Genomic DNA, 26,643 nt, shown 5'->3' with positions numbered 1-26,643 from the left:
AAGAAGGAACGTGATGCCCAGATACCCCCAGCTATTAGCTCCTCAACAGTCTCCTCTGCCGAGGTCACACTCTTGCTGGGGATTAGCTAATAAGTTAACAACTGAGCAGGACAATGGTACTAGGACCTGGCCATGTTCATCAAATTCAGGGTTCCTCTAACAAGCAATCTACTGAGTTCTCCTTTTGGCTGGTAGAGGTTTTGCCAGGTCTGTGTCAGCCTGACAGCTTCTCTTGCCCAACACTCCTTCCTTCCCTTCTTGCACAGCAACAGCCTTTTACACTCTAATTCCATCTCATGGCCTACTTCTCAGAGAATCCAACCTATGACTCCTGAGTACTTACCAAAAAAGAGCTGAGACTTGTCTTTCTATAGTATTTACAAATCTATCACCAATGTAAATTCTGCCTCTGCCCTCAATGAACTGATTTCACTCATGTCTAAATATCCATTCATCATGAGCTTAACGTAGATTCTCTCATGTGCTTTAAGCTCTTGGGAAGGTTAGAAATGACCCATATCACTCAGAGGTTATGCAGAGCGTCAACATCTCCACATTTATATCAGTCACATTTATAAATATACACATTTGAGATATAGGAAGTATGTATTTATATTCTCATATATTTGAGATACTGTAGAAATAGAACATTTAATCAATCATTTCTATCATAAAATGATCTAAATAATGTGAGTGATGGCTTCATTTCAAATACACAAATATTTCATGAAAATCTGGTATGGGTTATGTTCTAGGCTGGTTAATGGGGAGACTGTGATAAGAAGACAGAGTCCATAACCAAAATAGCTCTCAAGCCAGGATAGAGAGGCATACTAACAGGTCATTTCCATTTGCTAAACAACTCATTTTTAGTTTGGAACTATTGGGGTGTGTAGAGATTCCAATTTATTTTCACCCACACCTTTTTCTGGGCTCATACTCCAGTTATGCCTGAACAAATGTAAGAGTTAGCAAAATCTGAGTGATAAATGTGAGATAAGGCCGGGAGCGGTGGCTCATGCCTTTTATCCCAGCACTTTGGGAGGCCGAGGCAGGCAGATCACAAGGTCAGAAGATCAAGACAATGCTGGATAACACGGGGAAACACTGTCTCTACCAAAAATACAAAAATTAGCTGGGCATGGTGGCACGTGCCTGTAATCCCAGCTACTCAGGAGTCTGAGGCAGAAGAATTGCTTGAACCAGAAAATCGGAGGTTGCGGTGAGCTGAGATCCTGCAACTGCACTCCAGCTTGGTGACAGAGTTAGACTTCATCTTTTAAAAAAAAAAAAAAAAAAGTGAGATAAAACTTTGATCTCAGCCATAATTCAATTACCCATATTTTGTCATCCTCATTGTCAAATATTGAGTTATTAATAAACACTTGTTTTAGTGAGCTCCCCAAGAGAGAACCCTCCTCCCAGTTTTATTACACAGTAACTAGTATCTGAGATAATTAAAACGAATAGTGCATCAAAGAAGGTGGAGTGGAGATGACCTAGGTTCCAGGTTCTAATTTTGGATGAGGTGGGGTTGGGGGAGCTGAAACAAAAGAGCTGGAACCAGAAGGGATAAAGAGTTATCTTGTGCCATCTGAAGCAGTGCTCCAAGGGAGAATATTTTGCATCATAAACACTAGGGTTCTCCAAGGCAGCAACATCCTCTCATTGCCAGGACTGCATGGTTAGGTTATCACTGAGCACTTGGCCGGCTGACTTCCACATGGGATCTGCTTGAGTCTGGGCCCCCTTTGATTTTTCACTTGCCTCCAAGTGGTGAGTTATCTGAGCTCTGTAGCTTTCAATGTTCATATCCTTGTGATCTCATGGAGTTGATGGGGTTTAATTATTAGACTTGTTCTAAGAAATTCAAGGTAAAGTCCCTTTAGCAACAACCATTCTTTGTTTGATAGAGTCAAATAAACATTATTCTAGTTTCTTTCCTCTCTCAACTTTGTAAATGCAGCATCATTAGGAAGCATCATTGCCTGGGGAGGCATATAACATTACTCCTATCTTCCCCATTCACTGAATTTTTTTCAAAAAAAATGAAAGGAGAGGAAAGGAGAGAATGGAAGGGGAGCTGAGGTGAGGGAACAGGAGAGGCAAATATAATGCTGTCATTCTAGCTATGACCTAAGGACATACCCACCTTGTTGTGGAGGCTGTTAAAAAACAGTCCCCCAAAAAATCCTTTGTGGCTTTGAAAAGAACAAACTGCTACCAGCAGTTACTACGTTTATATCTGAACGGAAGGGGTTTTTAATTTATTAGGCATATGGGTTTTATTATTCTCATTAGGACTGCCCTACATTTTCAAAAGAACTTTTGAAAAACAATATTCAGAATAATGCAATAATAAATTTTGCAATTCTTCAACTCCCAGAGAATAAATACAAAATCTATTAGTATTCCATTCCAGTGGAATTTCCAGGAAACCTTCACAAATACAAACACTTCTTAAACTTCCAAGGAAATTTGGCATTATGCAGAGAAAAAATATCAAAAGGAAGCAATATCACCATTTTCTTTTAAAGGATAATTCACAATTTTAACATAAAAACAATTCTTTTTACAATGCTTGGGCTGAATTAGACATGAAGAAAACATTGGGGGCAACTAACATTGCAAAGAAGGGATGTTATCAGATTATAATTTATTCTGTTTTCTTATAAGCCAAATGTAAAGTTGATTATAACAGAAAGGCTTAGTTTCAGATGAGCTCTTACTGCAGGATTTATGAATATCATTTTAATCTCTCTAATAAGAGAGAAAAGCATATTATTTTCCAATAGCCATGTGGTCCATGGGCAGGCACAGCCCTCTAGACCAATCTGCAGGTAGGTTTCAGAGACTCCAAGAAGAATTGCTCCACGTCTAGATTGTGCCCACTCTTCCTGCATCTAGTAGCCCCTCAGTAAAGACTAAGAGATAAGTAAAATCTATCTGACCTTCTCAAAATTAAGGATGTGGAAAAGATGGAAAACAGACAAAGCTGAGCAACTTTTCAAGTGAAGAAGGTAAAAGAGTGGCTGTATTGGTCCATTTTGACACTGCTATAAACAACTACCTGAGACTGGGTAATTTATAAAAAAAGAGATTTAATTGACTCAGTTTCACAAGGCTGGGGAAGCCTCAGGAAACTTACAATCACGGCAGAAAGCAAAGGGAAAGTAAGCACGTCTTACCATGGTGGCAGGAGAGAGAGTGCAAAGGGTGAAGCACTATACTTTTAAGCAACCAAATCTCTTGAGAATTCCATCAGAAGACAAGAGTAGGGGGATGGTGCTAAGCCATTAGAAACTGCCCCCATGATCCAGTCAACTCCCACAAGACCCCTCCTTCAACATGTGGGAATTACAATTTGACATGAGATTTGGGTGGGGACACAGAGCCAACAGATCAGTGACCAAAAGAAATGACAAAGCCATTCTCATAATATGAGCACCTACCATGTAACAGTCACCATTATAGGTGTTTTTACATTGTGGAAATAAAGAAAGGCCATCTAAATAAGAACTGACAAAGGCTATTTATTCAGAATTTGCTGCAGCAATAGAGTCAACCACTACCTCTTGCATTTTGGCAGAGATCCAAAGGCAGACAGAGGCACTGGAAAGCTTTATAGTGGAAAGAAGGGAAGCCTTCAGGTGTGCACCGATTAGAGGCGGTTGGCCTGGGGAAGCCACAGGGGGACTAATTAGGAGCAGAATAACCTTTACAATTGGTTGGGGGATGCATATTTGACTTTCTCTGGTTGGTATAAACTTGGAAATATGGATATAAATTAGTAAAACTGTCATTTATTAATTAAGTCAAGGTCATTTGGGATTCATTGTTGGAGAAGTTGTTGTTTGATGTTCTGGATTGCCACTAAAGCTAGTAATCTGGTTTCCTAGAAGTGTGACTTACAGCAGCCCAGCTTCCTGGGCTGGTTACTGTAGATATCAATTGTATCCCTGGGCTGTTTACTGCAGATATGGGTTGCACTCCTGGGCTGGTTACTGTAGATATGGGCTCGACTCCTGGGCTGGTTCCTGTAGATATGGGCTGAATTGCTGGGCTTGTTACTGTAGGTATGGGTTGGATTCCTAGGCTGGTTACTATAGATATGTGTTGGACTCCTGGGCTGGCTACTGTAGATAAGGGATGGACTCCTAAGCTGGTTACTGTAGCTATGGGTTGGATTCCTGAGCTGGTTACTGTAGCTATGGGTTGGTTTCCTGAGCTGGTTACCGTAGCTATGGGTTGGATTCCTGAACTGGTTACTATAGATATGGATTGGATTCCTGGGCTGGTTACTGCAGATATGGGTTGGATTCCTGGGCTGGTTACTGCAGATATGGGCTGGATTCCTGGACTGGTTACTGTAGATACAGGCTGGACTCCTGGGCTAGTTACTGTAGATGTGGACTGGATTCCTAGGCCAGTTACTGTAGATATGGGTTGGATTACTGGGTTGGTTACTGTAAATATGGGTTGGATTCCTGGGCTGGTTACTGTATATATGGGCTGGATTCCTGGGCTGCTTACTGTAGATACAGGCTGGACTCCTGGGCTAGTTACTGTAGATGTGGACTGGATTCCTAGGCCGGTTACTGTAGATATGGGTTGGATTACTGGGCTGGTTACTATAGATATGGGTTGGACTCCTGGGCTCGCTACTGTAAATATGGACTGAATTCCTGGGCTGGTTGCTGCAGTTGGTGGGTCAGGCTTTTATTTCATGTGGTCTGGCCATTCATTGTCTGCTTGTATATTCAGCCTCTCCACACAGATTGGCTCATTTCATTCTCACCTCTACTCTGTGAATTAGGAATTATCTTCCCATTTCATGACAAAGTAAACTGAACCTCAGAAGCTGACAGAATCCTGTTTTAACAACTCAGCTCTCAATTTCTGAGTCACAAATTTAATTCAGGCTTATCACCATATTACTCTGTACAGACATGGAGACCTTTAGCCTGATCCACTGTTTTAAATCTTGGATGATCAAGAACACAAGCTTTCTTACTGATGACAGTGCTTAGGGGAATGTTCCCCCAGGCAACCCTCAGAGCCAGTACCTCTGTACCATATCCTAACTGCTTCCAAAAAAGCTTCTAGATACAAATATAAGTCTAACAGATGTTGAGTTACTCCTCCCATTACTGTGTGCCTGTCCACTGTTCATCCATCCTTCCTCAATTTATTAGTCTAGTATGAAAAATGCTAATGCAGGATTTAAGGGCTGGGGTACAGCCAAATGAATTAATTTGGAATTATAACCTATGGTTATTCCACATCCTATTAAATTTGAGAGTTATTTAAAGATACTGTGATAATCAGCTGAGTACCATGTGAGAAATAGGCTAGGGCATTCATTACAAGAGTCAATGCATATCATCCAAGAAGGGGATGAGGTTAGGGTTCAGGAAAGCTTAGACACCAAAGATGGGCACCCAGATGGAGGGGAGGCATGCACCTTTGTCCTCAGCTGTTTTACCTCAGGGCTACTTCCCACTGGTTGCTTAGGTAACTCACCTTTTCCCAGGGATAAGCTATTCCTTGCATGGTTTGACATCTTCCTTTGCTGTTATCTGTTTCCAGGCCTGGACTAATATTTCTGCATGGCCTCACGTGGCTAACAATAGCTGATGATAGGCAGGGTTTGGAGTAGAGCTTTGGGACCACAATCTCATCAATTGTCCCACTTCCAGGTTTTTCTGCCCCAGGAGGTATGCCCTTAAGCCTGTAGTAGCAAAGCCAATATCACTTTTCCTCGGAGCAAGGCAAGCATTTAATCATTACAATTTGCTGCATGGTTCCTCTGGTAAGTGGAAACCTAAAATCAAGGTTTGCCAGGGCTGCCATTACAAAGTAGCACAGATTGGGTGGCTTAAACAACAGAAATGTATTTATTAACAGTTCTGGAGGCTAGAAGTTTAAAATTAAGGTGCCAGCGTGGTTGGTGTCTCCCGTGGTCTCTCTCCTTTAACTGTGGAGGGCATTTTCTTTTGTCGTCACGTGATCTTTTCTGTGTTTTTGTCCCAATCTCCTCATCTTATAGGGACACCAGTCATACTGAATTAGGGCAAACCCTGACCTTCATTTTAGCTTAATTATCTCTGTAAAGGCCCTATCTCTAAATACAGTCATATTCTGAGGTACTGGGGGTCAAGACTTCAACAAATGAATTTTGGGGAATACAATTTGTCTTGCAACACAAGGCTCCAGCTTGCATACAAAGTGGGACTCCTGGAAGCACCATCTCTACATCCCAATGGTTGGGTCAGCTTGACCAACTCTGAGTTCTCTGAGACAGCCCTAGACACCTGGACCAGTAACTGGCACAGAGAATGCTGGAAGTTTCCAGATAAGTCTTATCTAAGAAGCTAACGGCTTGCCCGTTACAAATATTCCCAGGAAGTCAAAATGAGAAGCAATGTCCTGCCCAGTAGTAACGGTAAATTCAATAAATTTCCACTTCTGAGCAATGTGATGAGCAACTCTGCCCCCATGAAGGAAAAGTGGGAGGCTTAGCGTGGGCTGGGGAAAGGAGGAAAAACTGAAGTAGAGGTTCTCTCTTCTTTGGTTAGAGTCTAAATCAAGGTAGTCTCTAACCTTCTCCCAGCAGCTAGTACTGCTCTGCTCTTGGCCCCAGCCATCGTGCATAGGCCCCAAGAGCTTCCACATTCTCCCTCCATCTGCCCCTCGCCTTCCCAGCTCCAGCACCTGCCAGAACCCAGCCACTCTTGCTCACTGCCCGGCACGACATCCTCTGTCTTGAGATTTAGGAGCAAAGCATCCTTATCAACTCCTCAATATCAAAGCTCTGCCAGGAACTCGCCCTCCATGAAATGGATAGATCAAAACCCTGAGGATTTTGACATTTATGTTTTTAATAGATTTTTTTCCCTTCTTAAAACACCCACAGGCTGTGACTGAAGTGGAAATGTGTTTGCTTTTAATTGCAGTGCATGCTTCATCTGCTCTGAGGCTGCGAATCCTCCCTCTCCTCAGAAGCTTAGCGTTTGTATCAAACAGAGCTGGGAATGTGAAGAGGAACAAAAGGTCTGAAATACCACACGATAAGAAAATTCTTCTAAAACTCTTCAATAACAGGAATCTAGAGAGAGTTTAATTCATAGACGAAGAAGATTTAGAGGACAATGCCACTGCAAACCTTTTAATAATTGTTTCTTGCAACCCCGATCCCCCATTTGGAAACTGGCTGCATTTCTCTTCATTTAAAAGGTAAATATTTCTAAGTCTGTGGCAACATCATTCTATAACAAGCATTCACTGAGTGCCTCATAGGTTCTTTGGGGCACAGAAGGATGAATGAAGCGTGGCTCTTGCTTCAAGTTGCTTAGAACTCAGTAGCTTCAAAGTGGTTCTCCAGACTGCATACATATACCAGATAAAACTGGAAACCTTTTCCCATCTGAGTCCAGTTGGTCTCATGCCTAAAGTTCTCCTAAAGGTTTTGCTTAAAACATTTTCAAGCCACCTGTTCACATGTCTGAATCTAATATTCTCTTCTGTGTTCTGAATTGGGATTAGTTGCAAATATTAAGAATCCTGCTTTCTTGAATAAGAGGATTATAAGCATTCTTTAGAGGTCTCAGAGTTCAATTACTAACTTCTCTGCATAATAACAAGTATCATTCCTTCAACAGCAATATTTTCATTAGAATGAGCAAGACTGAGTTGCTTGCTCTAATACCTACTCTGGAGATACATATTTCTAGCTTCAAACACATGCATCTAAACTAACAGACTCTGAGAATCACTTTTGGTACAGCTCCCTGTAAAGGAGTGAAGTGCACACAAGAGATCTTCCCCATATCTGTTCCTCCCTTCCTCCCTCCTGGTTTCTGACCTTAGTTTCTTCCTCTTTCCTGCATAATTGTAAAGCAGAGCATCTCAATATCAGGTAAGTCTGAGAGTGTATACATTGTTTCTCAGGTTTTTACACTAGCCCCACCTCTGATTCAGGCTAGCCAAGCCCTAACCTAAAATGACACAACTATCTCAGGGGTGTATGAGTTGACATTTATTTCTAGTCAAGACACATTGATCTGGCACCTAATGTGCACTATAGCCTGTACTGGTTCTACCTTGGATACAAGTTATGGAAAACAAGGTGTCTCTCCTGTTATAGCATCCGGGTACTAGTGTCATACAGGACACCCTGTCACACAAAGACATTTGTCCTCTGCTGCAGCTGGTTCTTTTCTTCCCATAGCTCAACATTTGCACTTTCTTCTCCTCCACTTACCTACCTAATCTCTACCATCTGGACAAGCAGATGTGCTTTGCTAACACTGTAAAATAGATTATACACATAAACATATTATTTCCATTTTAGAGATGAGACAACTAAGGATTAGAGACTATAAGTGACTTATACATAATATTCACATTCACGATGAATAGTTGAAATAAGTTTAGTTATTCTAAATCCAAAGCTCATGGTCTTTCATCAATATAAAGAATTGATGGTGAAATTATATCTTGCAATTTAGAGCTTTGTAGGAAATGCACATTTTTAGGAATATTATCTCATTTTGCTGTCACCGCAGCTCTATGGGAAAGAGATGGTAACATCATGCATGGATTTCAACCTACCCCTGAATAACTCAGAAAATTAAGACAATCCTTTGTAATATCACAGTCTCACCTTCCTCATCTGAAAGGAAGGATAGAGTTAAATAACCCTCCCTTGAAATGCTCAAAAACACAATGAGTTCGAATGAAAGTTAAAATATGTTTCCTAGCACTTTCTACTGGCCATTTGAGTTCAACTCCCTTTTCATCTGTCTTAATTTCGTACCAGCCTAGGTTGATTCAGATCATCTCTAAAGTTCCTTTCCAGGCTTAAAATTTTATTTAAACAAACCTAACCATTTCTTATTCCATTCCTTCTTGTAGCCACGTGACTATGCTATTTGGTTCACAGCCAAATTATGCAAAGAATTCGTAAAAGATTGATAGGATGGTCTTTTCATCCAAGCATACATCCATGGGCTACAATTGTGCTGATTCAAGATGAGTTTAAGTGACATCAGAGGGAAGTTTCCTTTCCCCTTTCCCCTCTACCTAGCAGGCTATTATTATTAACGTCAGCCAGAGGCAAGGAAGTGATAGGTACAAGCCACAGACACAGTAAATGAATTATCTTAAGCAACTTATTCCTTGGCAGTGAGGCAAGCAAGCCAGCAACTTATCTGCAGTACAACTCCAACTTTTTCCAAATCAGTTGGCATAGTGTCATCACTGGCTTGCATATTCTACCTAGTTTTCGTTTTTCTAAAAAATACAGGAATTCTGTTCATGTTTTTTCTCCTTCTTTCTTTTCATTAAAAAGGAAGTATTTTCTAATTCCAGAGACTGATTAAAGAGTAGACAGGAAGTCTGACAGTTATCAGAGAATTTGAAGTTAAAATCAGGGTCTGTAGTAGACTTGCTTTTACATATTGATGCCAGAGTCACCTAAGGTTATTTGAGGTTAATAGCTGGAGATTGAGCTGTTCAGCTCCCCTCAATTTGGAGATTAATTCTCCTTCTTTGCAAAGAACTCCACCATTTAGTCAGGGTTCCACTCTACTGGACTTGTTTTCTCTCTTTTCATTTAATCTAATTTGATGAACCTAATCCTTTGCACCAGACCACCTCCATCACTCAGCTCCCCAAACCCACGGGCGGGAAAAAACAAAACAAACAATAGTTGAAAAATGTATCTAATCAACCAGAAGCAAATGTATTTCTAATTCAAGATTATGAATATGGGTCACCCTTTAGAACAAGCAAACACAAGTCAAGCATCGTTCTTCTTAATTTGTTCCAGGTCATTGTTCTCTGCCTGGCTGCAGAACGCTAATGGATCATCTTGATAAAAATTCATTTTTTCATCCATCTGTTATATTGTACTTTTAATGTCAATTTCTCCTAATGTATCTTGATTTTGCCCCAGCCCCAGCTGCAAACGCACTACATTTTATTAAAATAAAGCCTCATGTCTCGTGTCTCTAAATGAGGGAAATAGCTACAAGATCATTTTCTCCCCCTACATTTGCAGTTTTAAGTTTCAACATATGTTAGCATAATGCTTTCATTCAATACCATTTTTAAAGACAGAGGCCTTTCTGAATCAATTTCTTAGATTCAGAACCAGGTCAAATCAAATAAGCAGTTTATGCATGTAAGAAAAGAGGTATCTGATGGCAACAAATGTCAAAGGCAATAGAGAAGAGATCATTTCATTTGGGAAACAATTCTTAAAGCATAGAAAGTTTTCTTATATCCTAATCAAATGAGAAGATGGAAGGGGTAAAAACCTAATTTTTTCCATAGCTATCTGACAAAACAGACCGATTAAAGTTTTTAAAGTAAGAAATGTGCAGACAGACGACTTCCCAAGTTCATATATGAATTATAAAGCTATATACTCAGAGTGGGAAGATGCTTCTAAGCAAACCCACACCTCAGCAGCCCTTCTCTGGCTGTAACTCCAGACACCAGAGCAAGACCAGGGGAAACTTGGCAGAGAGACAACACTATGACTGCAAATGTGGACACAGAGCCATATAATAGGAGAGGCAAGACAGATAAAGTCAGATGCCAGTTAAAAACGAAGAAACTGAAATATGAATAATTTTAAGGATTTGCCCAATAGTAACATTTGCAACAAAAAAGACAACAAAACTCAGACTGTTGGTCTTGAGTCATAACTTGCAGACCTTGGGATACCTTGAAAGTGTCTTAAGGGAGCATATGACAGAGTCTGTATACAGCAGTGTTTTAGGAAAATGGGTGAGTATAACGCATTGGTTCTCCAATCCACTGAGTCATATCTGCTCAGGGACTTAGGAGAACAGTCTACCAGTTTCTATTCATTCTGGCATTTGGGGGACTCCAAAGATGATTATTGTCCTGTTGCTTCCTGGAATAGAGTCCTTACACCTTCCGATGGTCTACAAAGCCTATGAGATTTGAGGCCTTCCCTGACCTCTCTGCAGACCTTACCCTTCCTCCCATGCTGCTGCCCCAATACTGGCCTTGTTACCACCACAGTACTTTGATTCTAGCTAGTCCGTCAAACTGAGAGGCTTCTCTGCACCCCTCACCCCCCAAAGCTTTGCATAGCCAACTCCTTCTCATTTGTTTCTCATTTCAGATGTCTCCTCCTCAAATTGACCTACCCCAACCACCCTATGTAAAATACCTCTCCTCATCACTCTTTACCAGTAGTAATTGTTTGCATTGGGATTAACGCTATTTGATATTTCCTTGCTTGTTTGCTTACTAAGTCTTGCTCCACACAGAACACTCTTAGAATGCAACCTTCTAGAGCAGAAAATGTATCACCAATACCTGGCACGTAATGGAATCTTGACAAATGTTTGAATAAATGTAGCACAAACCCAGACAAACAGATTGGAAGGCAAAACTCCCTTCAATGTTGGTCTGCATGCTGATTTGAAAAAAAAAAAAAAAAAAAAAACGGGTTGGGGGGAGGTTATGGAAAACTATTTCTTCCTTCCTGGGATTGTTTCATTACCATTGCCCACTTCCATGAAGCACCCTCTCACCTAGTGTAGTCAGTATTCATCTTTTTATTTGTATGTCCTTGCAAGGCAGTAGCTTTATTATATATTTAAATTTGCCTAAATGATTATATATATAAATATAATATATATTTATATATATATAAAATCCTGTTTCTTTGTTCATTCAGTAACATATTCTTAGACATATTCTCGGTCATAATTTCATATGTAGCATATCATTTCTAGCAGCCACATGCTGCTCTGTAGCATGCCTTCACCAAACCTTACATTTCCCTTCTCTTGTGCTGAGTAACTCCCTGCTGCTATGAAAAGCACTGTGACAAATCTGCTCCTTTATGTCCCATTATGAATGTGAATGGGGATTTCTCTAGGATATCTATCCAAGAATGGAATTTTGGGGTCATAGGGCATTTGTATGCCCTAATTTGACTAAATTCTACATGGAAACCTGCAGTTCCTTGAATTTCTGAATGCCAAATTGCCCAACGCACCTGCCAATTCCAGTTTTCTAATTTGTATGAATCTGATCATTTTAAACTGATAAACCTTTGTTATCCTATTTTTAAAAAGAATTTGTTTAAAAATAGGTTTGAGAACCTTGTTATATGCCATACATATGCGTATATGTCTGCATATTTTTGTATTTATGTTTTTTCCATTCATTTTGTTATTTTTTTCTAGGCTGGTTACCACATTATCTACAAAGAATAACATTCACATCTCCTCCTAAAATTCTAATTCCTCTGGCATATTTTCTTATAATTGAGTGCAAGGCATCTGGTGCACATGAACAATCATTGTGATAACTTGTTTTGAATTTTAGAGGCAATACATGCAACTTCTAAGCATTTTAGTTTTAAAACTAGCTTATTTGTTGTTAATCTTTCCAATTTTCTGATAAATGTATTGAAAGGTATAATACTGTAAAACATTTACATATGCTTTAGCCATGTCCCACAACTTTTGATATGTGTGTTTTCATTGCCCGTTGTTCTTCTTATTTATTTATTTATTTTTTCTTTGAGACAGAGTCTCACTCTGTTGGCCAGGCTGGAGTGCAGCAGCATGATCCCGGCTCACTGCAACCTCTGCCTCTTGAGTACAAGTGGTTCTTCTGCCTCAACCTCCTGAGTAGCTGGGATTACACGCACCACCTCCCCTGGCTCATTTTTTTTTTTTTTTTTTTTTTTTTTTAGTAGAGATGGGGTTTCACCATATTAGCCAGACTGGTCTCAAACTCCTGGCCCCAACTGATCCGCCTGCCTCAGCCTCCCAAAGTGCTGTGGTTACAGGTGTGAGCCACCACACCCAGCCCCATTTTTCTAGATATTTCATAATTATTAAGACTTTCTTTGTAATTCAAAATTATTTAGTAATATGCTACTTATTCTGTATGCTTATAGGATTTTAAGACTATATTTATACTACTTATTTCTAATTTGACTGCACTGTGGCCGCAGAACATATTCTGTATAATACTGAGATTTAATTGGTAGTCTAGCACTTGGCCAATTTTTGTCAATGTTTCACATATGTTTGAGAAAAACGTGCATTCTCTGAGCAGTGAGAGTTCATTTAGATTTCTATAATTTTTCTTTATCTTCCAGACTCTAAGTGAACTGTGTTAAATTATGTAGTTATAAATGTTGAGTTTATTTCTTCTGTTGTTTTGTTTCTGTTTATATAATTGTCTATATTAATAGTGCATATATGTTTATGATAGTTATAATTTCTAATGCTTTTGGTTTATTTTTTAATTTTCATGAAATATCCTATGATGCCATAGAAATGTTTTCTGAAACTCAATTTTTTAGATTATGATTGCCACTTAAGCATTTTTTGATGCTGTTGTTTACAATTGCCTGATAGTCTTCAACCTTTCTTTTCCCCAAACATTCTGTGTCTTTCTGTATTAAGAATGTCTTGGCCAGGCACGATGGCTCATGCTTGTAATCGCAGCACTTTGGGAGACTGAGGCAGGCGGATCACAAGGTCAGGAGATCGAGACCATCCTGACTAACACAGTGAAACCCCGTCTCTACTGAAAATACAAAAAATTAGCCAGGTGTGGTGGCAGGCATCTGTAGTCCCAGCTACTCGGGAGGCTGAGGCAGGAGAATGGTGTGAACCCTGGAGGCAAAGCTTGCAGTGAGCCGAGATCGCACCACTGCACTCCAGCCTGGGCGACAAAGCAAGACTCCATCTCAAAAAAAAAAAAAAGAATGTCTTTTTGTTGGGAAACATGTTCCTAGATTTTGTTTTTGCCTTTCTTTTGGTAAGTTTAATTCATTTACATTCATTGTAATTTTTAAATTATGCATCGTATTTCATATTTCAATTTACTACATTTTCGTTTTATTTGTTTTTTATTTTCTATTTTCAATTGATATGTCAAATTTATAATCAGTGGTTTAAATTTATACTTTTTTTTATTATGGCGGATAACCTTAAACTGATGGCATTTACTAATATTTAATGACTTCTATTGATTTTTTAAGATTACAATTATATATTATTTTCCTAAAACAATACAAGTAGCTTAGAGTGGATCTTCAATTGTCCCTATGTTCACTTTTTTGATATTGCTAATAATTCTGGATTGATATAAATCTCCTTCTATTCTTCTTTAATTTTTGTTGATCGTTGCTCTTTTAAAACATAATGAGCTTTACTAAGTGTTTTTATCATTTTTATTTTCTTTAACTCTTGTGACATCCCTCTAGAGTTATTTCTAGTATTTGAGTACTTCTTGTAAAAGAGTTTCAATATATGTATTCAATTTACAAAATTTTAAAGACTTTGTAAGCCGGAGTATCTATTTATTGGATCCACAAATTTTAATGACAGCATGATTGGATACAAATCTCTACATGCAGAGAAATTTTTCTCCAATACTTCAAACATATTACTTCATAATTTTCTTGCATCAAATAATGTGATTCACAAATCTGTTAATTAAATTAATTTTTTTTTTCTGTAAGAGGACTATTCTTTCCAGAAGCCCTAACTTTTTTTTATCTGTTATGTTCTTAAATTTTACTGTAACATATGTATCAGTGGATGAATTATTTAAGATAGATCAGCTATGGTGTAGTAACCCCCAAACATCAGTAACTTAATACAATAAAGGTTTATTTACTTATCACACAAATTTCAATGTAGGTTTACATGGTCTCTTCTCCACCCCATGACTCAAACATCTAGGTTCCTTCCATCTTCACAGGTTCTCATCTCAACAGATGGCCTCCTTGGTTGCAATGAAAGACAAAGAGAGACATTAGAGAATTGCAAGGGATATAGTCAATGACTAATTCTAGGAGTGTCTTATATCAATTCTACCTACAAAAATACTGTAATCTTATTATAAGGAAGTCAGAAATATTATTTCCTTTGGGTCCAAATAGAATACTCCTAGACCTCATGCCATCACAGAATCCAGCTCAAACCCTAGAGTCTCCAGGTAATGCTCAATAATTTCTCTCAGGTCTAGATGTTAAACCTCCTGGTTCTATAAACCAAAACTACAGATAATCCTTTTAAAACTCACATAGAGAGTGGAAAAGGAAGAGGAGAACTGCAATAAATAATCTTATGTGTATAGTAAAAGAATAAAATAAGCAATAAGTAGCCACTGACCCATAACAATTTTGAAATCCAACTGAGTAGACATTAGGAACACACCTACACCAAGATTGGTGAAAATTTATTGGTTTCAACCTATGACCAATTACGTATATTTTAATTTATTTTAGAGCTGCAACATATTTTCAATGTTAGTCAGAACAAGACATGTTTGAAGTTGAAACAAATTAACTTGTCACAGTGACTTACCAGAACAAAAATAAATTTCTTATTTATATCAGCAGCAGCTCTCCTCTATCTGATATCTCAGAGACCCTGGCTTTTTCTATCTTGTGCTGCTGTCATATAAACAAATTATATAAATAAATAGTCCTATTGTCCACTCTAGTGCTTAAAATCTACACGTACATTGCCTCTGAATCATTCCTTACCACCAAGCAACCCATAGAACTTCTGTTAACACTAGCTCTAGAGAACACTGTTATTAATTTAAATCTAAGTCAATTCAGATCCTTAGTATGGCTACCTTATTACGGAATTATGTCTATAGTAATTTCATATATTGCACAAAACATTCCCACTCATTTCTTTGGTATGCCTTTCCCCCAATCTCTTGATTCTTTCTAACACTCTAATTTTTACAAATGTCCCATATTGCAATAGACATCTCTTGTTAGACTACACTAGCCTTGGGTTCTGATCTACTATGGACCTTCTGTTTCCTCATAAACAAGGTTTGATGGCTATATAATCTTTCTCTCCTGCTTTTGTTATTGTTGCTATTTTAGTCTTGACCTTTATCTACTTCCTATTTCTATCATAGCTAGGAGATAGAAAATTCTGTGAGAAATGTCTGTAAGTTAAGTTAATATACCTATAGTAAATATATTAACTTAGCTTACATTGCTTAAAGTTGGAGTTCTTATGCACCCTTTTTTATTTCAAGTCATTACAGACCATAAACACTGTTTATTGATCATATGGTCTTATTTCTCCCAGCCACCTCTCCACTTCTGATATGATACGGAAATGGTAACACTGTATCACTTCATTTATGAGAGGTTAGAAGAGTAATATGATTATAGAGTTAAATATCAACACAATTAAAACATGTATTTGACCAGTGTATTGTTGAGAATACACTGGTCCTGGCCTTATGCTTGGTAGTGAGAATTTAAGGAGGAAAAAGATACAGTAAAAAGGTGCTCTCAATCTAGATGGGAAAGACCCACACATAGCCAATTATTTTTTAAATGAGTCCAATGATAGATGTACGTACTGAGGGCTGTGAGATAGTAAATGAGGGCACCCAATCCATAAGGAAAAAGGTGACCAAGATGAATTTTAAAGGTAGATTTATTAGGTAAGCCCATTTTAAAGAGCAAAAAGAGCATGAGCAGAGACAGATATGAGAAACAATATGACGCTGACTCCACCCAGCATTAGATATCATGGGGAATGAGTCTGAAGGAAGAAGTGGTGGAAGATGGAGCCAGAGATATTATACAGTCCAAAATCACTAGAGTCCTTCAGTGGCAGGCTAAGGCTCTTAGACTTCAACCCAAAGGGACTGTGAAGTCCTTAAAGAAAATTAAGCAGAAGACTGACCCAGATGATGTAGAGCTTAGATAAACCCTTTGTGCTTCACTCTCCTTACTACATCTGTGCAGAATATTTCCAGAAACAGTCCTTTTTAGAAATCACTTTCTCAGCACCCCTTTGTGTTAAGCATCTGTATTAGGCCGTTCTTTCATTGCTGTGAAAGCATACCTAAGACTAGGTAATTTATAAAGTAAAGAGGTTTAGTTGGCTCACAGTTCTGCAAGTTTTATGTGAAGCATAATTCTGGCATCTTCTTTGCTTCTGCGGAGGCTTCAGGAAGCTTAAAATCATGGCAGAAGGTGAAGGAGAAGCAGCTGTCTCATATGATGAGAGCAGGAGCAAAAGAGAGAGTCAGGGCACGGGGGTGGAGGCGCTACACACTTTTAAATGAGCGTATCTCACAAGAACTTACTATCATGAAGATAGCACTAAGCCATAAGGGATCTATCTCCATAATCCAATCACCTCCCACAAGGCCCCACCTCCAGCATCGGGGATTACAATTCAACATGAGATTTGGTTGGGAAGAAATATCCAAACTTTATTAACATCATCTTCTCACCTTCATCAGCCAAATAATCTGAGTAAACAGGCACCCCCCTGCTACCTGACCACAAAAGGACTGTCTGGAGCTCCTTCTTATACCTGCAGCACATCAGTCAGGGCAAACCTCCGACACAGACCAAGAGCAGAGCTCCTCTTTATCACACTGCTCATGGTGAATCCACTCAAGATTTGGTGGAAGTGTATCACATTTACCCACAGGAAAGTCAAACTCTTGGATATTCACCATGTTTCCACATCTAAATATCTTCTGAGTTTCTCATTTATTCACTCCACAAGCATTTGATAAGTTCCTACTATGCCAGCTAAAACCAAGATGAATTTTAAAAGCCAGGTATTGTGAATTTCTCCAGGAGCAGACTCTGAGACAGGATTCCTGTGTATTTAGTTCTTAAGGAAGTGCTCCCAGGAGAATTTCATAAAGGAGGAGAAGAAACAGAGGAGGAAAGAGGTTGAAGTCAAGCAAAGGTGATTTCAGGCAAAGTCGCAAAGAAGAGAGTTACAGCATGATTCTGCATAACACTAGAGTGTAAGTTAAATTCCAGAGCTTACCACAATTCAGAGCAAGAGATCTGGACTTGCATAATCCCACACAACTCAGTCATGGATGAAGCCCTCCCTGAGGGGTGTGCCATCGCAGGAACCTCAGGATCTCTTTGCTGCTCAAAAACCAGCTCTAGTAACCCAGGGTCTCAGGTATAGGTCCTTAGAAACAAAGAAACACCAAAGCTGAAGCATATATACTAAGAAAGGGTAAGAAAGATGTGAATATATCTGAGTAGAATAGCAGTTAGATCTTCTAGGGTCATCAAGAAACTCATAATTTAATGGGGAAGACAAAAATTTGGTCAGAAAGATATACTAAGGAATTTTACACACTCTGAATAGAAAGGGGTATATTACACCATTCAATAAATAAATACTGAAGTGATAACTCTCCTGTCCATATGAACGAAGTCTTCACCAAAGTGAAGGCGCTGGCTTTCTCTCTGTGCCACAGTGTTTTATCTTAATACCTTCCAGCAGGTTGAAACTTTATAATTTTATTGACGACTTCTAGTTTACAATCAGCTGCACTACAAAGGAACTCTTGTATTTTGTGTGATCTGTGATCAATGTGACTAGCAGATGTTAATTATTTGTCTCCTTTCTTCACTTGATAAAGCTTTCCTGTCACCAACAATCTTCTTATATTGCAAGTTGCAATTGGTCATAAACATTCAAGTTTACCTATAGGGTTACTTTGAATATTGCTATGACCAATGAATATTTCTTTTATTTTTTTGATTGACAAATAATAATTATATATTTATGAGTTCCATAATAATGTTTCAATACGTATGATGTATAGTAAATGAATTAGCATAATTAGCATATCTACCATCTCAAATATTTATATCTTTGTGTTGAAAATATTCTTTACCCTCCTCCTAGCTATTTAAAACCATATACTTTCAACTGCACTCATCCTAGAGTGGTATAAAACACTAGAATTTATTCCTTCTATCTAGCTGAAATTTTGTATCTTTTAACAAATCTCTCCTTATATTCTCTTCCTTCTACCTTTCCCAGCCTCTAGAATCTTTGTTTTTTTCAATAGAGACAGGATCTCACTATGTTGCTCAGGCTGGTCTTGAACTCCTACTCTCGAGCCATCCTCCCACCTTGGATTCCCAAAAAGCTGGGATTACAGGTGTGAACCACCGTGGCTTGTCCTATTCTACTTTTTATTTCCATGAGATAAACTGAGTTTTGCTTCCATATTTGAGTGAAAACATGCAGTGTTTAGCTTTATGTTACCAGCTTATTTCACTTAACATAATGTCCTCCAGTTTCATCCATGTTGCTTCCAATGACAGGGTTTCAATTTTTATGGCGGAATAGTATTCCTCTGTGTGTGTGTGTGTGTGTGTGTGTGTGTGTGTGTGTGTGTGTGTGTGTATTTCTAAACTCTCACTTGTCACTAGAACCAGAACCTCTTTGTTTTATATGTTTATCAATGTCAAATTGCAGATCACAAATAAAATAATTTTTATTGATTTTCACAAGTTATGGGACTGCTTTCAACCTTGTCCAGAGTTTCTTACCATCAGTGTATAACTCATGCCTAAAGATGAAATGCCTGTTTACATGTTTAACATGAACATCACAGTGAGGTTGTTTTCTTTCCTAATTAATTGATTATGTTCCAAATAAAATCAGACAAGATTAAATGACTCTCCCCAAAATGCTCCTTATTTTAATTGCATATATTTTGACTTGAAAATTGTCTCATCTCTGGAGGACATAAAATTGTATTCAATTACTCATCAGAGCACAAGAAATTGGAGTCCTTCAGAATCCACAATGTGGATTCTGAATCTACCATCTCACACCAGTTAGAATGGCGATCATTAAAAAGTCAGGAAACAACAGATGCGGGAGGGGAGGTGGAGAAATAGGAACACTTTTACACTGTTGGTGGGAGTATAAATTAGTTTAACCATTGTGGAAGACTGTGGCAATTCCTGAAGGATCTAGAACTAGAAATACCATTTGACTCAGCAATCCCATTACTGGGTAAATACCCAAAGGATTATAAATCATTCTACTATAAAAACCCATGCACACATATGTTTAGTGCAGCACTATTTACAATAGCAAAGACTTGGAACCAACCCAAATGTCCATCAATGACAGACTGGATAAACAAAACGTGGCACATACACACCATGGAATGCTATGCAGCCATATAAAAGAATGAGTTCATGTCCTTTGCGGGGACATGGAGGAAGCTGGAAACCATCATTCTCAGCAAACTAACACAGGAAAATAAAATCAAATACTGCACATTCTCACTCATAAATGGGAGCTGAACAATGAGAACATACAGGCACAGGGAGGGGAACATCACACACCGGGGCCTATCAGGGGATTGGGGACTAGGGGAGGGATAGCATTAGGAGAAATATCTAATGTAGATGACGGGTTGATGGGTACAGCAAACCACCATGGCACATGTATACCTATGTAACAAACCTGCACATTCTGCACATGTATCCCAGAACTTAAGGATAATGATAAAAAGAAAATTGGCGTAAGAAATTTAGACTTCATATTTGTTACAATTAAGATGACATATTTCTGGAAAATATGATTTCCTCACAGGGTGACTTCTCATGTGCTCAAATAAACATTAGTTGTGTGATTGTGTTTATTTCCACAAATTTCCAGAGGGGTTTTGGGGTAACTTATAAGGTATCTTAAGAGCTGATAGGATTAGAAACATTAAAGGTAGGAATAAAGAATGTTGGTGAACAAGGGCATGGGCAAGGAACCAGTTAAACCATGAGGAAGCATCTTATAATGGCCTACAGAAGTACTGGGATAAAACTAGCAATTAATTGAGCAAGTTAGAATGTTCTTATGATCTGAGGGGAAACAGATTTGCTGCAAAAGCAATACAAGTAAAAACCAGTATCTATTAGACGTAAGAGAATATTAATTTCTGATTGTACAACTTTTAACAAGGTTAGGATGGCTTCCACACACTTGGAAGAAAAATTGAATTCTATTAATGTTGAGTGAGGACCAGCTGAGGAACCCAAAGCACTTCTCATTTTACAAAGATAGGAACATTTTAAAAAATTGAAATGGGCAGTTTTGTGGCACCCTGATGAGGTGCATAAATTATCCTAAAGAAAGCTAAATGAAGCCAAAAGAGAGATCTAAAAGGAGGGGTTTTAGGTTGAAACAAATGTGCATATCTTAACATGGGTGTGTGAATTGTTTGGAGTTAAAGAATTAGTTATTCATAGATGCATATATAATATCCTCTTTACAATGAGATAGCTCAGTTGCATGGAAAAATGTGGAGCCTCCTTCTACTGGATTGGATGAATTGAATCTATAAGTAAATCGTACTGTGAGTTAATCACAAATTTAGCTCTAAACTTCCTAGCAAGCAACATAAAAACAGACAACTTTTACCTTAAATGATTTAAAATACTGACGAACTAAAAATAGGATAATGGCACAGATGAATTACAACTTTCCTTGATACTAAGATCCTATAGGAATTTATCCCAATGGTTGTTATAAAAGAGAGAGAGAGAGTTTGTGATATGATGAATAAACTGACCTACACAACATCCTTTCTATAAACCTCACTAAGGTTTTTATAAGGGCATTTCTCATAACATCAAAATAGGCTAAATAGATATTACAGCAAAATGAAATTCAGTTTTAAAATATCCTTCAAGGCAAGGTCTTGAATAAAATTATCTTGTTATTTTATGTGATCCATGTGTATGTTCAAGGCTATCTGAGGAAGAGACAGACCGATGTATCTCAAGCAATCCTCCCTGAATATCATTCCCCTTACCTGATCTTTGAGCAAAGGTGGAATAGTAGTGGTGAGCTTGACATTGTCTCTTCCTGTGAGATGCCCAGAGTTTGGCACATCTGTGATTTCTGTTGCATGCAGACCTGTGTGCTGGGAAATCAGCAAGCCAAGCTCAGGGGAAATAAGCTTTTTCGGGAACTGAAGAGCCAGATTGTAACAAATGCCTGGAAGCCAGCCTGTCCATTTCCACCTAGACAGGGGATTAGGAAGAACTTTCCTGGAGTGGGATTGACTCAGAAAATTGTTTCCAATCCGCTCACATGACTCACTAATTAAGGCTTTCAAATCCCTCTCTATATGATTGTGGAAAAAAAGACAAGGCTAAATAGATATCTATGTAGGACAAAAACAAACAAATTTTTAAAACCACTTTGGTAAATCACCTGCCAAGTATCTAAATTTGGACTATTCTACTTCCTAAAGGATCCTCCAAGGTAAAACTATTTGGGAAATGTACAACCTCCTAAGGCAATTTATTAAATGAATTTATAAGATTATAAGCAATGTAAAGTGAACCCCTAGAATTCCCCACTAATTTATAACTCGCCCATCAGTGTATAAAAGTCTCTAGCTAATCCTGACCCTTGGATGTGTACACTTAAAAGGGTAATTGTGCTATATTTTCCCAGAAGGAAACTTTTCTGTTTACTCGATAATTTCATTTCTAGAAATTTACCCTACACATATACATGTAAATGTGTGAAAAACTGTACTAACTAGAATGTCTGCTCCAGCAAGAAACTGGAAGCTATTTTAATGTCTGTCCATAGAGGGCTGATTAAAGGTGGGGAATTCTGTACTGTCATCAGAGAGGATAAATCTATTATATATTGGCTGATGGAGAAATAATATAAATAGATTTATTAAATGGCAAATGAGTGAAGTGCACAAGTGTTAATGGTATAACTAGTGTGTGTGTGTGTGTGTGTGTGTACTGAAAAACTATTACAGCAAACTGTAAATAGAGGGAGGAACATTGGTAAATGGCAAACCACATTTAAACAGCCCATCTAAGCCTCTCAACAACAAAATCTGTGCTCTTTGCACCACATGAAAGAGTAGACACATTTGGCCTCATTTTCAAAGGACACACACAGCTATTAAATGGCACGTGGGCCTTCATCAGATAGCAAGGCCCACACACACTCTTTCCTTCTACATATTACTTTCTACAATCATTCAGTTTTCTTTGAGTGTCTTTTTTTAAATTGCTATAGATATGTATATCCTAAGAACCAAACCCATCTCAACCTCTTTCAAGCCATGCTTTTTCTGGCAAAGGGCCTCATTTGTAGCTTTTATTGCCTCAGTTCTTGATTTATCACCACACCCTGGGCTGTCCTGTTGGGTGAAAGGTCTGGCTTTTGATCTCAGTATAAACATCCCATGACTGCTCTTGTCCATCTTCAGCAACTCCTTTATTTTCTAAGGATTATCATTCAGAAACAGATAAACACTCACACAAACACTCAATTTGCCTGAAATACTCACATTGAGCTTACATTTAATAAAACTTCACTCATGATATCAAACTTATGCACTCTGTACAAAGCTTTAGGGAGTTTTTGACTTATCACATAAGGGCTTTATTTTTATAGGGGTTTTGTATCAAAATCACTGAATGAAGTAAAAATCAGATATGGCTCCATGCAAACTTGAACAAGCACAAGATAAAGTCGTTGGCTTACTTAAGGGACCTGTTTAACCAAAATAGTGATAATCTTAGAATCATACTGATTATAGTAGTTACTCACCCTGTAGAAAGAACAAGGGAAATAGAACTGATGGAAGGATGAGCAAATTCAGTTAGGACACTTAGGATAATTTGCAAAAGTTCTTCAAAAGCTAGAAAATTTCTTTCTTTCTTATTATATTTTAAGTTTCGGGGCACATTGCAGAACACGCAGTTTTGTTACATAGGTATACACGTGTCATGGTGGTTTGCTGCACCCGTCAACCCGTCACCTACAATAGGTATTTCTCCTAATGCTATTTCTCCCCTAGCACTCCACCTACCGACAGGCCCGGTGTGTGATGCTCCCCTCTCTGTGTCCATGTGTTCTCATTGTTCAGCTCCCACTTGTGAGAACATGCAGTGTTTGGTTTTCTGTTCTTGTGTCAGTTTGCTGAGAATGATGGTTCCCAAGCTAGAACATTTCTAAAATTCAGTTGATGATGGGGAACAAAGAGCAAAACACACACTGCGATGCTAAACTCTTTTTTGTATTCAACATCAGACTTGTTGCCAAAACAAAGCTGTAGTCTATTTATTCTCGATGTAATATTTAATGTTTTTTGTAACTTGTGCCAACCATTGCTTCTGTTTTTACTGGTAGAACATTTAAGCTTATTTGGATGCAATTATGATGATGTGTGCCTAAAGACAATGCTATATTTGTAGTTGATCCATAGATCTCTTACTTCCCCAAAACATGGCGTATGCCACAATGCTATGGATGTTCCATCAATATTTGTCTTTGGATTATAACCACAAACATAAATTTTCTTCACTGTTTAAATTTTAAATGTATTTACAGTGGTATTGGTAATAATGTCAGATGTGTGTCTTTGACTGGACAAAACTCCCCAAGCTTTCCCCTGATTGTATTTAACAAATGATAAGAACAATCAAACAATTATTGGAATCATCCTGTTTTTTAATTGTTTCTTTTCTGTTAATTTGAAAGATGAGACATTATCAGATGTTTATAAAGGTCTTTTTTTCCTAATGGAGTCAACGCAGTCACAGCTATGCTTCTATTTTTTAATTTACTCATTTTGGGGACACGCACAAGAAAAATTGAATTAAAAATGAGGAAAACAAATTTAGAATAATAGTCAATTGATCTAAATAAAAAGCCATGTTTCACACTTTCTGTAATTGGGAATGTTAATTTGTCATGTGTTGGCAGAGGCTGCAGTCAGTGATATTACTGTGGCCCTCATGGTGGATATTTAAATGTCAACAAATATTTTAGGCAAGTTCCACAGTTATCATCAGTTTTCTAGAGAAATGAAAATCTAATTCCAAATGTTTCATTAAACATGCACTTTTGGTTTTGACTAATCATTTTCAAAATAAAAGCTTATTCCAAAAAAAGAGATTGTCAAAAATAAAATAGTGTTAATGAGTTATGCCACAATATAATGGCAAGGCTACTGCAGCAAGGAAAAGGAGTCAAATTACTCTCTAGACACTCTTTGGAACTCTAGACACTCTGAAGATCAGTTACTACAGCTGCAGGTAGTTCAGGAATACCTGGCCTGTAATTCCTCCTGTTCCTCACTGACCCTACTGACTGGTGAACGCAAGTGACTGACAGGAAAAGCAACCGCAAGTACTTCTCCTATCTCTACTGGAGAGCAGAACAAATTAGCTGTCCCTACCAACCTTCGCATCCAAATATTTCATTTTGCTAGTAAGTGCCATGCATGTTGTCTTTAAAAAGGAGGTCTTATTTTGTTACTGGAAGGAGCAGGAAAAGAGAGGCAGGCTATCACTGGCTGTCATTCAAAAATCTGTTAAGGAGCTATCTCTGTTAACTGTATACTATCAGACATGATGGCAGCAAAGCAAGTTTTACATAAATCCAACATGATTATCTGGACGTTCACAGAGTATCTAGTAAACTGGAGTGTGGCCTCTCTTTGGACCACAGAACCCACTCACATGAGATGCAGCAGTGGGCACATGACAACTGGTCCATTCATAGAAGCTGCTAGCCTAATGAAATGATGGTAGGGCTTCTTTAAAGACCAACCTAATGTGCCAACCTTCCAATGACACCCTGAAAAAATTCAGCATGTGGCTTAAATAAACAGTATATGGGGTTGTTTTCTCCAGTAGGTAGACTACACAAGTCCAGGAACCTAAGTACGTAAGTAGCCTCACCATCATTCTCATTGACCCAGTTGGAGAATTTACCCCTCTTCTCCTCACAAATCTTAGCTCAAAAGTGTAGACTTTCTGGTTGTCAGGAAGGGGAACATTTTCACAGGGTAGAAAGGAAGTCTGCCACCAATTTAAGCCTCTTGTCATCTTGGGCTTTTCATGCCTTTACACGGCGGGCAAAGAAAAGAATTTCCATCTTGGCAGAGGTAATGGACTCTAAACATCCCAAGGAGGTGGGATTGCTGCTACAGAGGGGAATAAGGGAAAAAAATATTAGGAGATCTACTGGTATCTCCATGCCCAAATTTACTGTAATTGGGCAAATAGAGGCACCAGGGCTAAAGACTGAAAGCAAGGTCAGGGAAGAAATGGCTAATAGTGAACTAATAATACCATCTGTCACAGCAAGTTAAACAACAAAAAAAGAAAATCATTTTGATGTGCTCTGGATTGGAGTAAACTTCCTCCAGGTTTTACTTTGGGCTTTTAATTACTTTCCATTATCATTAATAGATGCCTTACTAGAAGCATTAATTCTCATTTATCCTCTTATAATACTAGAAAAATGCCAGATAAAGTTGCCCAGGCTCAACATAACATTGGAGAAAGAGATTAGAATGCTGCACAGATTATTATTTTTTATAGAATTGCTATCAAGACAAATTGAATTTCATTGCCTGAAATGAATTTTTATGTTTTTACAGAGAGGGGACAAATAGGTCTCAGCCATTACAAAGTACATGGCAATGACATAGTTGGAAGAAATCAAATATATTTTTTGTACATGAGATTTACTGCTATCTTTGAATGAGCGTTAGGAGGTTTGTGTCAAGGTCCAAAACATGATTCATCACTGCAGAGTACACATGACAAAATTAAGATTACTATGTTTCAATGTAAAGAGGCTAATTCTCATAATCACAGCTATTTTTCAAACTCAAATATCAAGATAGAGGAAACCAAAGGTATTGAGAGGTCTCCAGTAATGATTCCACCCTGAAATCCAGATATGATTAACAATATTGATTATTATGAATATTAAACAGGGTTTCCTTAAAAACCTG

General features: G+C 38.2%; 1 long non-coding RNA gene across 1 annotated transcript; it reads right to left on the bottom strand.

Moving 5' to 3' along the window:
- Positions 1–14,666: 14,666 nt before the first annotated feature.
- On the bottom strand, positions 14,667–21,845 carry LOC123573549 (uncharacterized). The gene is made up of 3 exons (XR_006698129.2): positions 21,667–21,845; positions 17,856–18,008; positions 14,667–14,802 (listed from the first exon to the last, which is right to left on the bottom strand). It is a non-coding gene; the product is annotated as an uncharacterized lncRNA (long non-coding RNA).
- Positions 21,846–26,643: the final 4,798 nt, after the last annotated feature.

Source organism: Macaca fascicularis, chromosome 5, assembly GCF_037993035.2.
Source record: "Macaca fascicularis isolate 582-1 chromosome 5, T2T-MFA8v1.1".
Lineage (NCBI taxonomy): Eukaryota > Metazoa > Chordata > Mammalia > Primates > Cercopithecidae > Macaca > Macaca fascicularis.
The sequence above is the reverse complement of the archived record's forward strand: the minus strand, read 5'-3'. Positions and strand labels throughout refer to the sequence as shown.